The 14,493-nt window shown below is 40.5% G+C and overlaps 1 protein-coding gene and 1 pseudogene across 3 annotated transcripts in view; one reads left to right on the plus strand and one right to left on the minus strand.

Annotated features, from left to right (window-relative positions):
• The window catches only part of Mtus2 (microtubule associated scaffold protein 2), a 595,926-nt gene that overhangs the window by 132,255 nt on the left and 449,178 nt on the right, over nt 1-14,493 (plus strand). The gene's annotated exons all lie outside the window — the stretch shown is intronic.
• LOC124099193 (large ribosomal subunit protein eL6-like) lies at nt 12,219-13,039 on the minus strand (annotated as a pseudogene).

A 14,493-nucleotide genomic window follows, 5' to 3' on the forward strand; every position in this document is an offset into this window, starting at 1 on the left:
AAAATCCAACCCATGTCTGTCCGTTCCTTGATCTATTTGTATTGGTGCTGCTATACCTTGTTCTTGTTTTTCTAATCTTTTTCCTTTCCTAAAACCTTGTCTAGTCATAATAGTGGGTGCATTTTGGTTGATGTTATTTGTTAATGTCAAACCTAATTGATCTAGGACATCTCGTCCCCATAAATTTACGGGAAGATGATCCAATACATATGGCTGTATAGTTCCTTCACATCCTTCAGGATCCTTCCAATCTAATACCATTGCACTTCTATGGGGATTAGTCGCCACTCCTAGGCCTCAAAGCGTTTGAGTGGCTTGTTGTAATGGCCAATGTTTTGGCCATTCTTGACGAGAGATGATGCTAAGGTCTGCACCTGTATCCAGTAGCCCATTAAATTCATGTCCTTGAATATTTAGTTTTAGCATGGGGCGAGAATCTAAATTTAAAGAAAGCATAGCCCAATCTATACCTGTGGAGCCTAATCCCTTGGAACCTCTTTCTACAGCACGACTGGAAAATTTGTCATGTAGGCTGGGTATTATTAGTAACTGTGCTATTCTATCTCCTGGTAAAATTACTGATATACCCTTTGGAGAACTGGCTATAATTTTTATTTCACCTTCATAATCAGGATCAATTACCCCAGGACTTATCATAAGTCCTTTTAGAGTAGAAGAGCTGCGTCCCAATAATAAGCCTACTGTTCCTTTGGGAAGAGGTCCTTTTACCCCTGTGGGAATGATTTGAACTCCCATCTCTAGAGTTAGTACTGATCTGGCAGAGGCACAGATGTCCAACCCTGCGCTTCCTCTGGTTTGTCTGATGAGGGATCTGATGGACAATGTGTCCTGGGCACTACCCTGATGGGGTTGCTGGGTTCCTCCAGTGCTCCGTATATTTGTGGTTTTGGGCCCTGGAGCATTGGGCCCCCCTGTCCATTTTTTGGCAATGGAGCCCGATGCCTTTCTCCACGATATCGTGGATAAACACCTGGTCCTTGTTCGTTTTTTGATAATGGAGTACCCTCTATGGTGGTTTGAGAACGGCATTCATTAGCCCAATGTCTCCCTCTATGGCATCGTGGGCAAATACCTGGTATTCTACTCCTTTGATACCTAGTTTTGTTAAACCCTCCTCCTATGGGGCAATTCCTTTTAAAATGTCCTGTTTGTTCACAATTGTAGCATGTTCTTGGCCTGGCATCTAAAGCCTGTTTTACTGCAGCTGCCACGACTTGCCCTTGTTCATTAATGTCTCTGGCATCTAAAGCCTGTTTTACTGCAGCTGCCACGACTTGCTCTTGTTCATTAAGGTCTCTACATAATTTAATATATGTGTTTAAATATTCATGTTTCCATGGTCTAATGACTTCTCTGCACCAACGATTTGCTTGCTCATAAGCCAGTTGTTTTATTAATGGCATTGCTTGTTCTGTATTCCCAAAAACTCTGGTAGCTGTTTGAATAAGCCTATCTACAAATTCAGCATAAGATTCATTAGCTCCTTGTATTATCTTAGATAATTGACCTTGTAAACCTCCATGTCCTTGTAAAGTCTTCCATGCCCTAACCGCCTCTGCAGCAATTTGTGCATATACGCCAGGATCATATGCAATTTGTTGCTGCTGATCCTCATAAGGTCCCTTTCCTAACAACATATCTAGATTTCTCTGAGGGTAACCAGCTGCTGCATTTCGCCTAGCCATCTCCTTGTAAAATTCCTCATTGGCAACCTTCCATAACAGGTATTGTCCTCTATTTAGCACAGCTTTACACATATTAGCCCAATCTGCTGGCGTCATGTTCAAGTTGTTAATGGATTCGACCAAGCTTACAGTGAAGGGTGCTTGAGGACCATAGGTTGTTACAGCCTCTTTTAGCTGCTTCACTGTTTTGAAATTTAAAGCATGGTGAATTCTCTGCCCTCCTACCTCAAATACAGGGCATGTTAATACTTGAGATCCTGTCTCAGGATCCCAACTATCAACTGCGGGGATTGGGGGCCTCCCAGCATATGGAGGTGGCCTTGTTAGTTGGACATTTACATCCTCTGGTGATAGAAAGGTGTTAGTAGCAGTCTCTTGTAGAGGTGGCACTGTTGGTTGGACACTTACGCCCTCTGGTGATAGAAAGTTGTTAGTAGCAGTCTCCTTTTGTAACTTTCCCCCTAATGGTTTTTTCTGCTCTAAGCTTTCTTCCTCTATCTTTGTCTGAACTGAAGGCTTTGGACTAAGCAAACCAGATACCAATGCCCACAATGTCAGTGTGCCAACTGGCAGAGTTCCTGGGCTTTTCTTTTCTATTCTTTTTAAATCTTCACCATGATGGTTCCATTGTGATATATTTAACAACTCCTCCTTAAAAAGCCATTGGCTACATTTTTGTATTGTATCAACATATGCCCTGACTGTTCTTGATTTTACTGAGATGCCTCCTTCCTCTAACAATTTACTTAACACTCTTTCAGTTTGTTTTTTACTAATTTCTGATCCCGTATTTCTACTATAATACAACCCAACAAGATGACGCCAAACAAAACCGAGACAGAATGAAATAAAAAGGGAACAACAAAAAATCATTATAGCCTTTCTATCCTCCTGACATGTGCATCTGTCCTTTCTCCCTATCTGTTCCTCAGACGTAAATAGTTTTTCCTCAGATGTGAGTGGTTTTTCTTCCGTCTCACTCATCTCCAGGGACAGGCAACTTAAAACAAAAGTGAAGCAAAACAAAAGAGGAATCTTAAAATGGCTACCCATCCTCTCGCCCTGCCCTCAGGGGCGAGCAGTTTACCTTATCACTTATCCTCAGTCGCTCCCCGTGTGAGCCACCAAATGCCGCAGTCTGGCTGGGCACAATTCAGGAGCCACTTGTCAAAAGAAATGAACTTTATTTTTAGAACCACACACGCCAAACAAAACAGCTCCTCAGGAAAAACCTTCAGAGCCCAACTGCCACCACTGGCTTCCCACAAGCCTCTCAACCTCCCCCCCTCCTCCTGCTCTTGAGGCTGATTGGCTGGGTCGCGTGGGCGGAGTCAAAAAAGTCCCCCAATGAGCAGCTCCGTAGTCTGAAAGGGCAGGAAAACAGCCCAATGAGCATCACCGCAGAGGAGCCAATCAGATAGATGTTGCTGGGGCCGCTGTGAGCCAATCATCAGCTAGCAGTCTGAAAGTTTGCTGGGGCCCCTTCGGCTGTGGCTCTCAACAGTACTTAACCGTACTAGAGAAACAATTAGTGGATTTCACCCCAGGAGCAAGGAGGTCAGAAGGAAGTGAAATCTAAAAACATTTTATGTTACTACATTATAATTATTTCTACCAAATTGCCCTCCCACTCAGCTGAAACTTAAACTTCTAAATTATATAACCTCTGCTTATCAAAATAAGATTTTATTGTGGATAAGTTGTGATATACAGATTAATATAGAGAAAATGCAAATGGCTCATGACCCTACCACCTGCCAAATCTTTGTGAGCTTCTCAATGTGTTTCTTTATCATATAGTCTGTACAGAATCAAGATCCTCCAAGACATATTGTTTTGCCGTCTAACTTTTCATTTAAACTTTGTATGGCAAGATGCTTTCTACTTTGTTGAATGATCTTCAGGAACATGCTTTTTAATGGCTGCAAAACATTCAGTATTCTGAGGGTAATTTATTTGTCAGATCATTTTGAGGGCTTGCAGATTTTCGTGATTTTTGAAGATAAATTTTATTGGGAATATTTAAGGCAGGCAACATGATGTTGTGGGACAATTAAAGATAGTAAAAAGGTTATATGTCTGTCTCGTAGAGCTACAGTGTTCACAGCTTTTCATTGCAGTGACAAATACCTGAGAAGAACAATCTAGTGGAGGACAGATTCATCTTGGCTCACGGTTTCGGAGGTCTCTGTACGGGGCTGGCTGGCTTTGGGCCTGACATGAGGCACAACATCATGGTGGAAAGGCCTGATGGAGAAAAGCTGCTCAGCTTTTCTGGAATTAGGTAGCAGTGGTACGCAAGGAGCAGGGGACCGGAAATACCTTTCCAGGGAACACCCCTAGTGACCTACTTCCTCCAACCCTCGGCCACCTGCAGTTTCTAGCTCCTCTGAGCACTCCACTCAACTGTGGGTCCACTGATGAGCTCAGCATCCTCATGGTCAAATCACTTCCCAATGCCCTGACTCTGGATGCAGTTGCTCTGGGGACCAAGTCTTCAACACATGAGACTTTGGGGGACATTTCAGATCTCAAACATAATAGCTACTCAATTCTTTTACTTTTTGAAGTAAGAGAAGCTAAAATCTACTAATTTTGCATGATTCCATATCCAGCACAATTTTATTACCTGTAGTTGTACATTGTTTCCCTAGACTTGTTCATTCTGTGGATATATAACTTTGTATGCTCTCAACTACATACACTCATTTTCTCTGGTAAACACTATTTTGTTCTCTATCTGTTTATTTGATTTTTTAAAAAAGATTCCACATATAAGTGAAATCATGTAATATTTTTCTTTGAGTCTGACTTATTTTACTTACCATAATGTCCTAAATCATCCGTGTTCTGGCAAATAGCAAGATCTTGTTCCTTTTAAGGGCTGAATAATATTTCATTTTATACACCCCCCTACATGGTTTCTTTATTAGTTCATCTCTCAACACTTTGATTATTTGTATGTCTTGGCTATTGTGAATGATGCCACAATGAACATGGTAGTACAGATTTCTTTACAAGGTGGTGGTTTCATTTTCTTTGAATGTATATTCAGAAGAAGGGTTGCTGGGTCATACGGTAGTCCTGTTTTTAATTTTTAACGAATCTCCATACTGTTTCCCTTAATGGCTCTCCCAATCCCATCAGTAGTGTACGTGTGAGTTTCCCTTTCTCCACACCCTCACCAGTGCTTGTTATCTTTTGACTTTTTGATAATTGCCATCCTAAGGAGTGTGAGATGGCCTCCCATAGTGGTCTTGATTTGCATTTCCCTGATGCTTAATGATATGAAACACCTTTTCATATAATTGTTGGTCATTTTTACCATTTATGATATTTTTGTTATTTTAAACCATACTCTGTGCACATCACTGGATGAAAAACTGACTATCTCACTGATTATTTTCTCAGAATGGGGTCTTAGGTGTAAAATTCTATTTATTTATTCATTATTGGTTCTTTTTAGTCATATATGATAGCAGGATCCATTTGCTATAATTATACAAGCATGAATATAGTGAGAGTCCCATTCTTATGGATTACATGGTGGTGGGATTCACTGTGTGGTTGTCAGATTCATTCCACTGTTTTTCCTTCCATTCTCCATTGTCTACTGCACTTCTATTCCAGCCCCCCTGCACCTCCACCGCCATGTGAGTTAGCTTCGACCTATCACAGAAAACATTTGACCTTGGGTTTTTGGGACTGATTCTCATTAGCATGATAATCTTCAGATGCATTCACTTGCTGGCAAATGTCATAAGGTCATTCTTCTTTATGGTTGAGTAATACTCCATTGTGTGTGTGTGTGTGTGTGTGTGTGTGTATGTATGTATGTATGCATATACCACATTTTCTTTATTCATCTATCAAAGGGCACCTAGGTCGTTCCATAGGTTAGCTATTGTGAATTGAGCTGCTATAAACATTGATGTGGCTGTAATATGCTGATTTTAAGTCCTTTGGGTATAAATGTAGGAGTGGGATGAATGGGTCAAAAGGTGGTTCCATTCCAGTTTTTCTTAGGAATCTCCATACTGCTTTCCAGGGTAGTTGCACCAATTTGCAGTCCACCAGCAATGTATGAGTGTGCCTTTTCCCCGACATCCTCACCAACACTTATTGTTGCTTGTATCCTTGATGATTGCCATTCTGACTGGAGTGAGGTGGAATCTTAGTGTAGTTTTAATTTGCATTTCTCTAATTGCTAGAGATGTTGAACACTTTTTCAAAGCTTTGTTGACCATTCTTATTTCTTCTGCTGTGGAGAGAAAAATAAAGGAGTAGCATTCTTGGATTGAAGAGAGTAAACATTTAAGCATTTTTTGATATATTTTGACAAATTTCTGTACTTGTTTACATTATTGGAATATATCCAAAATTACTGGACTTAGTAAACCAGGATGTGGGGAGGTGTGTTAGAGAAGGCTGCAGAGGCCTCTCTATCCAGGACTTGCCCTGGGCTGCTCAGAGGTGCTGGATTCAGGGTGGTGTGAGTCCCTCTCTGGCCTCGTGGATGCTGGGTCCGTGTGCACCACATCCTGACCAGCCCTGAGGATGGGTGGGGCTGAGCTTGCAGGCTGAGTGTCCTAAGGAAGCCCATGGTCCTCTCTTCTGAGCCCTTGAACCATCAATGTCTCCCTTCTACTGTGTCATTCCCAAATGACATACAGAAACGCTGGCGCTATAATAGAGCCCCACTCACTCTTCCTTTCTTCTTTTTTCATAAAAGTTTGATTTCAAAACTCAAATCTTTTAATGAAAATAGAGTATCTGCATATAAATAATATAAAATATATTTAAATAATATAAAATATTATAAAAGCAAATTATATATTCTATAATATATATTACAAGTAATATAAAAAGTGAAAGTCCCTTTCACATCTGATACTCTGTTCCTTTCTGTGGGGGCAAAATATTGTTCCCTTTCAACACAGCATAATATACATACCTGTAGATGTACTGTTGATGGGCTGTTCTTGCCAGCTTCAACAGTAACTTCCATTCAGCAACTCCAGTGGTCACTTTAGTCGTCATCTTTCTTTCATTTTGTGAGCCTTTGTACAGTGGCTTGTTCCCTCCCTCTGTCTTGGTCAGCTTTCCATTGCTATGACAAAAATGCCTGGGAAAATATACTTAAAAAGAGTAAAGGTTTATTTTGGCTCATGATTTCAGAGGTTTCAGTCCTTGTTTGCTAGGCCCCATTGCTTTGGGTCAGTGGTGGGGAGCATGAGCCAGGAGAGATCTTCTCATTCCACAGTGGGCAGGAAACAAAAGAGAGAAGAAAGGGGCTAGGGTCCCCTTCAATGTCCCCCCAGTGACCCAACTTCCTCCCACTAGGTCCACCTCCTAAAGGTTGTCTACCACCTCCCAATAGTGCCAGAGTCTTCAAAGCATGTTTTTTTGGGGGGGACATTCAGGTTCCAAACCCAAGTGCCCTTCGTCTTGAAACACCCTTCTGTCTTGTGCCACCTCTGGCTTTGGTGCTCCTTCATGGCCACACGGCTCAGCCTCCGCCTTGGGCACCGTCTAGTAGGGCCGTGTGTGCACTTCATCTTGACCTCTGAATGTGAGTGTGTCCCCCGCTCAGCTCCCTGTCCTTCCTTCATTTCCTCTTTTCCCATAAGGTCTCACCCAGTCCCTGGCTGTAAAAAGCTGTGGTCTCTCCAAAATTTGGACCTGCAGCCCAACCATTCCACTGAGATTTGTACTTTTTCAGTTAATCAAATAATCTCAAAGGTAACATTTCCAAAATAGGACTCCCAGTTTCCCCCAGTGAGTTGGTTCCCCCCACCCCTTCTTGTGAATCTTGGCGCGGTCAGCTCTGCTGCTGGAGTCGACAACCAACAACCTCCCAAGTCCTTTGGCCTCTACTTTCAAAAGAGGCTCCCAGCTCCTTCTTCACTGCTCTTATTCTAGTCCAAGCCACTGCTCCGTACACCCGTCCTGGTCTTCATTCTGCAATTAAAAGAGCTTTTGAAAACGGAAGACAGATAGTGTCATTCCCATAGCACTTAGATCCTGACCCCAGAGCTGGTCTGTCAGTGCCTCTTTGTTTCTTGAATTTACTGGTATTTTCCTGTTTTCTATGTTTCTGGGGACTGTAGTGACTCACATAGTTGAAGGGTTCAGGGTATCTCCTCCTTTGGGTGTGACTCCAACAGTGTGACCCTTCTTCCATGGACTGGATCTGCCTTGGAATAAGCTTAGCTCTCAGCAGACTCTCCTCACAGTTCCATGATAGCTGGCAGAAGCTTCCGGTTTCTTGCTTATTCATAATTGTTAAGTTATTAGATAGTGGTCCTGCCACAATAGTGCCATTGGTACTGGGTGTCTCTGTTTTCCACTCTTTTGTCACCTGTGTGACTTCATGTTTGAGGTTCTTCTCAAGGAGATGCAGATGGCTGCAGCAGGCCAGTACCCACTGGCTGGTTTAGCAATCCCTGTGGGTGGCAGCCACAGTAGCAGGCAGTGCCTGACCTTGGAGGTGCTCTGCATTACAAAGGACCATGACCACAGGTGTAACCACAGTTATAATTGACATGGGGCTGAATAAGTCCACTGTGACTTTTTGTGCATTGCTGCATTGGCCTGATGTGAATTGGGTCAGTGTTCCAGTCTTTCTGAGTTTTAGCAGTGGCCAGGAAACTTTTCTGTGTTTGTAACACCGGAGTTTTTAGGTTAGAAGGACCAAGCCTTATAGTGATGACAAAGTCCCACACCATGTAGTGATGGCTGGACTTTCTTGCTCGTGCATTCCTGAACAGAATCACCACTTTCAACCCTGCTTCGTCTTGGCAAGGTCCCATGCTGTGCATGTATAGTTGATGGTTCCATATGTTCTCTCACTTTCCATGTGGCTCCTATTTTAGAAACATGCGGGTTGTGTGTGATTGCTCCCTTTAGCTGATGAAGAGCACAGTAATTGCAGTTACCCTGTGACATAAGTGTGACACTTTCCATTTTAGAAGTGTAACAGGAAGTGCCTCTTGTTTCAACCTGCATCGTTATAATAAGGTTCGTGCAGATGGTTGTGATTTAGTATTTGCTGTCTTCTAGCTCTTCTGTCAGTGTGCATTTCTTTGCAGTTTACAAAGTTCTTTTGGATGATGAGCTTAATTAATTGGAGCCTCCTGAGGTGGGCAGGGGTGTCAGCAGGTGTCCCATTCAGTGTGCAGGGAAACTGTGGCATAGTCCCTCAATCCTTTGTTGAGGCTCGTTGTCCAAAGTGGGTCCAGATCTTGAATCTTGGTATGTGTACTTTAAAGTGGGCTATCAGGTGTTTGTTGCTCCTGTCTGCCTGTCTCAGGTTGGCATTGATCCCTGTCTGAAGTATGTAGTGGATTGTAACAATGATTATGCGAGGATCACCTGGAAGCTGCTTTGCATTGCATGTCAGCAGTTCAGAGATGCCTGCCTGAGTGATTGTATTAGTCAAGGATCTTCAGAGAAATGTAACCAATAGAATGTGTATGAGTGTACAATAAGCAGATTTATTTTTAAGAATTGGCTCACACAACCATGGGGATTGGCAAGACTGCCCCCTGCTGGCAGGCCAGAAAACTGGAGACCCAGAGAAGAGTTGACATTGCAACTCCAATGTGAAGGCCACCTGGAGGCAGCCTTTCATTTTCCTCTGGGGACCTCAGTCTTCCTCTTGAGGACATGAGCAGATTAGATGTAGCCTTCTCACATTATGGAATGTAATTTGCTTCCCTCAAACTCTGTGTATCTATTTAAATGTTTCACAACTGAAAAATATCTTTTCAGCAACATCTAGACTGGTTGACCACCATCTAGAATTGACCACCATGGCTAGACATTTGGATGCATAGAATTGCCATCACATTGGCCAACTAGACAGTGCTCTAAGATGACATTTTTTCAAAGAGATCCCTAGTGTCTACAAAAAGGAGATGTTTATATTTTCCTTAGCATTATTAACCAAATGATGATAATGGAATAAATAATGAAAAGCGGAGTCTTTAATTATATTGTTACATTTCTGATGCCCTGAAAATAGCACTTAGTAAATTAAAGACTTGACCTCCCTTTTTTGAATCAGCACCAAAATAGCAAAAAATGATCAATTCCTAGAAAATTCTGTTGTTGCTCAGAAGAATAAATTCTGATTGTCACAACCTTTCCTTTTGGAGACTTGCTTAAAGACATACAGTTTATTTGCACACTCATTGATTTGCAAATGCTGATTTTATTTAAGTTCTTAGATAATTTTGGATTGTTTTTTAATTAACACTTTATTGAAAGGCTTATTATTCTCTTTTGAGCATTTCCCAAACTCACATGTTTAATGCCTGTCTTTGTAAGCCTGAACCTATGCCTTATGGAAATGATATCCATCCTAACATATTTAGAAAGTTTACAAATCATAGTGTTGTTTTTTTAATTTGATAGATAATAGTCCTCAGAGGAGTTCTATTCAAGCTGAATTCATTGAGAATAGTAGCAAAATTCCCCTTGGTTAAGTTTGGTAAAGGTGAGAATATCCTGAACTGGTTCCCATGGTCTGGGAGTGACATATTAGACATCATTAACTGAGTCATGAAACTCCCTAGAAGACATACCAGGCAGTAACTTGACAACGTAAGAGTAATGTAGCTCTGATAAGTTGTTACCACGTAATTCAGTCATGGACAGGAGTAGTGATGGAACTGTCCACCGAGAGCACTGTTGGTTAGGAAGATGACCAACACACGAAATATAACTTCTTATCTTTGAACTCAACTATTCAGTATCCCATTGCAACATTCTCCTGTTTTTAATGGAAGGGGGATGTGCTTGCTGAAACTGTCTAATCATCCATCAGGTGCCTTCTATGATGGTGGAGAGCAACAAAGTGCAATTGTAGTTTGCTGGATATTGGACTTAGGATGTGCTCTACCCTGCTGTTATACCCTCAGCCTTGCTGGTAAGAACAAAAGGAAGCTCTGGTCTGCTCTAGACACTCTTGATTTACCTAAGAGAGGACGTGCTGGGGGGATTAAAGCCTCACTGTCTATGTCATCTTCGTCATCATTGTCATTTGAAAAGACTCTTGTCATTGATTGGAAGACATTCTAGACATTTCTTCACCAAAAACACAGTTCTGCCTGTTTGGCTGAGGGTGTTACGAATCTATGTGAGAAATCAGAGGCAGGATCTAGGGTTATAGCCCTGGGGCCATTCCCATGCATGCTGCTCAAGCCACATCCATTTCAGACACGTGTCCCTGCCATCCAGATGATGTGTTGTGCAAAATGTTCATTATCACAGGAAAACTCAGCTCAGCTTAAATTCATGGCTTAGTTTCTAAGATTTTAGTTACCCACAGTCAACTTTGGTCCAAAAATAGAGTAGAAGAGCACAGGATATTTAAAGAGAGAGGACATTCACATAATTTTATTACAATATTGCTATATTGTTTGTATTGTGCCTAATTTATAAATTAAACTTTGTCATAAGATTATAAATATAGGAAAAAGATAGTTTATAGAAAACTCAGTATTATCTATGGTCTCAGGCATCACTGGGGATCTTGGATACATCCCCCATGGATAAGAAAGACTACCATATATAGTGAGAACGATTTATTTAAAATGGAGTATATGACTGTGGCCCCTGTGTGTTATAAATATCATATAAAAACACATATGAACATGAAAATGTTGGAGCCAGATGTGGTGGCACAAGTCTGTAATCCCAGTGACTTGGGAGGCTGGGGCAGGAGGATTGCATGTTTGAAGCCAGCCTCAGTGTCTTAGTGAGGCCCTAACCTATTTTGTGAGACCCTGTCTCAAAATAAGAAACTAAAAAGGGCTAGGTAAGTAGCTCAGTGGTAAAGCAACCTGGGTTCAATCCCTGGTACCAAAAAAAAAAGTAATATCAAGAGACATAGAACTGTAGTATTCATTTTAATAATAATTGTTGCTTATTAGTATTGGCTTATGTTTATATAATTGAAACATGCAATAGACAAAAATCATTCATGCTACCACCATTACAGTATAAAGCCTTCATGTATTTCCAATTTGCTTTTTGAATTCATATAAATTATTTATAGTAGTAATTCTTTTTCTTAGGTAACACTGCATTTCAAACATCTTTTTTTTCTACAAAAATTCAGTTCAAAAATTAATTTTTAATGTATGTTTTTCTATATTTGAATGAACCAAAGCATATTTTATGCTATGAGGCTGGGACAAAATACAAAGGGAGGTCCACATACTGTATACTTACACATTTAAAAGTTATAAATTGAGTGAACAAACCATTAAATAAAATATGTTTTGTTCTCATACCTTGACAACTATGTGATTGAAATGGAAGTCTTGAAAGAATGAAGACAAATTATGATTTTTTTATATGAGTGGATGTCATTAAAAAACCCAAATGACAGAATTTATTATTTTGTACTATTATCACATTCGGGAAAATGGGATGCTAATATCATTAACTTTTTTTTTTTTTTCAAAATGCATCAGTTATTTAATTAGGTTCTTGGTAAGAAATTTAGAACATCAATTTGTGAAGATAAATTCCATTTGTTAGAGCAAAAACAGATCTAATGGAGCCCGGAGCTTAGGAATAGCTTTGGTTTGGGGTAAAATTTGTGAGTCCACAGCTTTCTGTTGAACCTTGTGCTGCCCTGTAATTTTGTATTTATCTTTCTCTGTGTTGAAGACGTTACCTTCCTGGTGTCTGGGCTTCCGCAATGTCTTCTTGAGTTAAGCATAAGTGAGGTGCTTTGGGATTTTTAGGTTGCTGATATCCATCTTAGTGGAGGTGGACAACAGATTTCTGGTGTATTTTACCCAGAGGAACTCGACTGAGGGAAAGAGGTCCCATCATAGTAGCAAGCAGTGGCTCAGCAGCTTTAGGAAAACCACTTTTGCCTCGGTGGCACCCGGTGAGGATGATCAAGATGGCCCCCGGAGTGATGCTGGCTTGCTGTTTTCTCACATGCTACGTGGGGGATTTGCCATGGATCAACAGCTTTTGTGGCACATCTACAGCTGGATGGTATCTAGGCATTTTTTGAAGCTTTACCACCCTGGTACCACTATTCTTGTCACCACTGACTGGTTTGTGACAGTAGCAAGAAATTTCTCCTCCTTTTTTTCAACCTGGAACTTAGCAGCTAAGTACTTCTTCTTGTACATGGCTTTTCAGGACTCTGTAGCAGATTGGGGGTTTTGGCTGCAGTGGGGCTTCCCTTCCTGGGGTTTCTTAGCCTTAGGGTCTCCCTTTTTAATCTTGCCAACAGCCTCAGCCTTCTTAGCTTCAGGTTTCTTCTCCTTAGTGTCCAGCTTCTCAGCCTTCTCACCTGCCATCTTGCAAGATGGGAAAGAGAACTAAGTACCTGGCTTCTGATCTATATGCAATGATTGGCATGTCTCATTAAGTTTTGATTTAATAAAAAATCCAAAGTTCTTGGGATTTTATCTTACCAGTTACAAACTTGGACTAGATGAATATATTTTTCTTACTCATTTTTAGTGCATTGATCAGTCATTTAATCTTCATTAAATAAGAAAATTACCATGTCCTGCTGATGAACTCTATGTGGCTCATTCTGTAGAAGCCTGTTTGCCTTCATGTTAACATTTTAAAAAAATATTTTTTAAACCTTTAAAAATTCTTAACCTTTTTCTTTTCTGACTTTTACTTTCATAATTTCTATTTCTAAAACAATCTTCACTTATTCTTAATCATCTAGAGAATTAGAAAATATAATTTATCCAATGTATGTGAAACATAAATCTATTTTCAACAAAAATATAAAATAAATGTGGAAATTAAAATTTTTCGAAATTATCATCTTCACTAAAATATTCAACTGTGCAATAGGATAAAAAGCAGAATACTGATTACAATTCATGATATCAAAGTTTTGAATAAAATTATTATTAATAAAACTGCAATTTTAATATTTTGAAGTTTTACTCCTCATTAAATACTTTTACGAAAAGAATCTTTTTAAAAAAATTGTCTAATTGTCAGTGTAAAAAATAAGTATTAAGCTTCATGCATGCAGTGTCTAGATATTTACATATACAAATTAAAGAAAAATATGAATGGTTTAGCATTGTGAAATAGTCCTTAGCCACCATTCAAACTGGTGAATCTGAGGCTAATCTGTGAGTATCTGCAGAACAGGGGTCAGCGGCTTATGGCCCAGGTACCAGATCTGTCCTGCCACCTGTGTGTGTGAATAGAATTGGACTGGAAGACAGCCAGCCCTGATCATTTTGTTTATACTGCCTTCACACTACATCAGTAGATTTGCCGTGACCAGAGATTGTGTGACCCACAGAGCCTAAAATATTCTCTATGTTCTCATGGTGGCCAGGAAGCAAAACAGAGGGAAATAAGAAGCCAGGATTCCAATATCACCTTCAAGGAAGCACACCCAGTGAGCTTTCAGAGAACAGTTTGCTTCCTTCTTTTGAACCATGAATTAGAACATGAAGAAAGGCAAGAAAATTTAAATCTTGACCTTACTGGGAGATGGAACTTTTCATGTAAATGCTATAAGTGTTCCTCAAAGGTCTGTGTGTTGAAGGTTTGGTCCCAGCCATTGGTATTTTGGGAGGTAGAAGAAACCTTTAGAAGGTGAAGGACTTTAGCTCATTGGGCGTACTTCCTTGAAGGTGATATTGGAATCCTGGCTTCTTATTTCTCTCTCTTTTGCTTCCTGGCCACCATGAGGTGACAACTTCCTCTTCCATGCTCTCTTGCCATGATGTACTGTGTTATCACAGGCCACAGCAATATAGCCAAGGGA

Source organism: Marmota monax, unplaced genomic scaffold, assembly GCF_021218885.2.
Source record: "Marmota monax isolate L192 unplaced genomic scaffold, Marmota_monax_Labrador192_F-V1.1 WCK01_AAM20220418_F8-fsc00011, whole genome shotgun sequence".
Lineage (NCBI taxonomy): Eukaryota > Metazoa > Chordata > Mammalia > Rodentia > Sciuridae > Marmota > Marmota monax.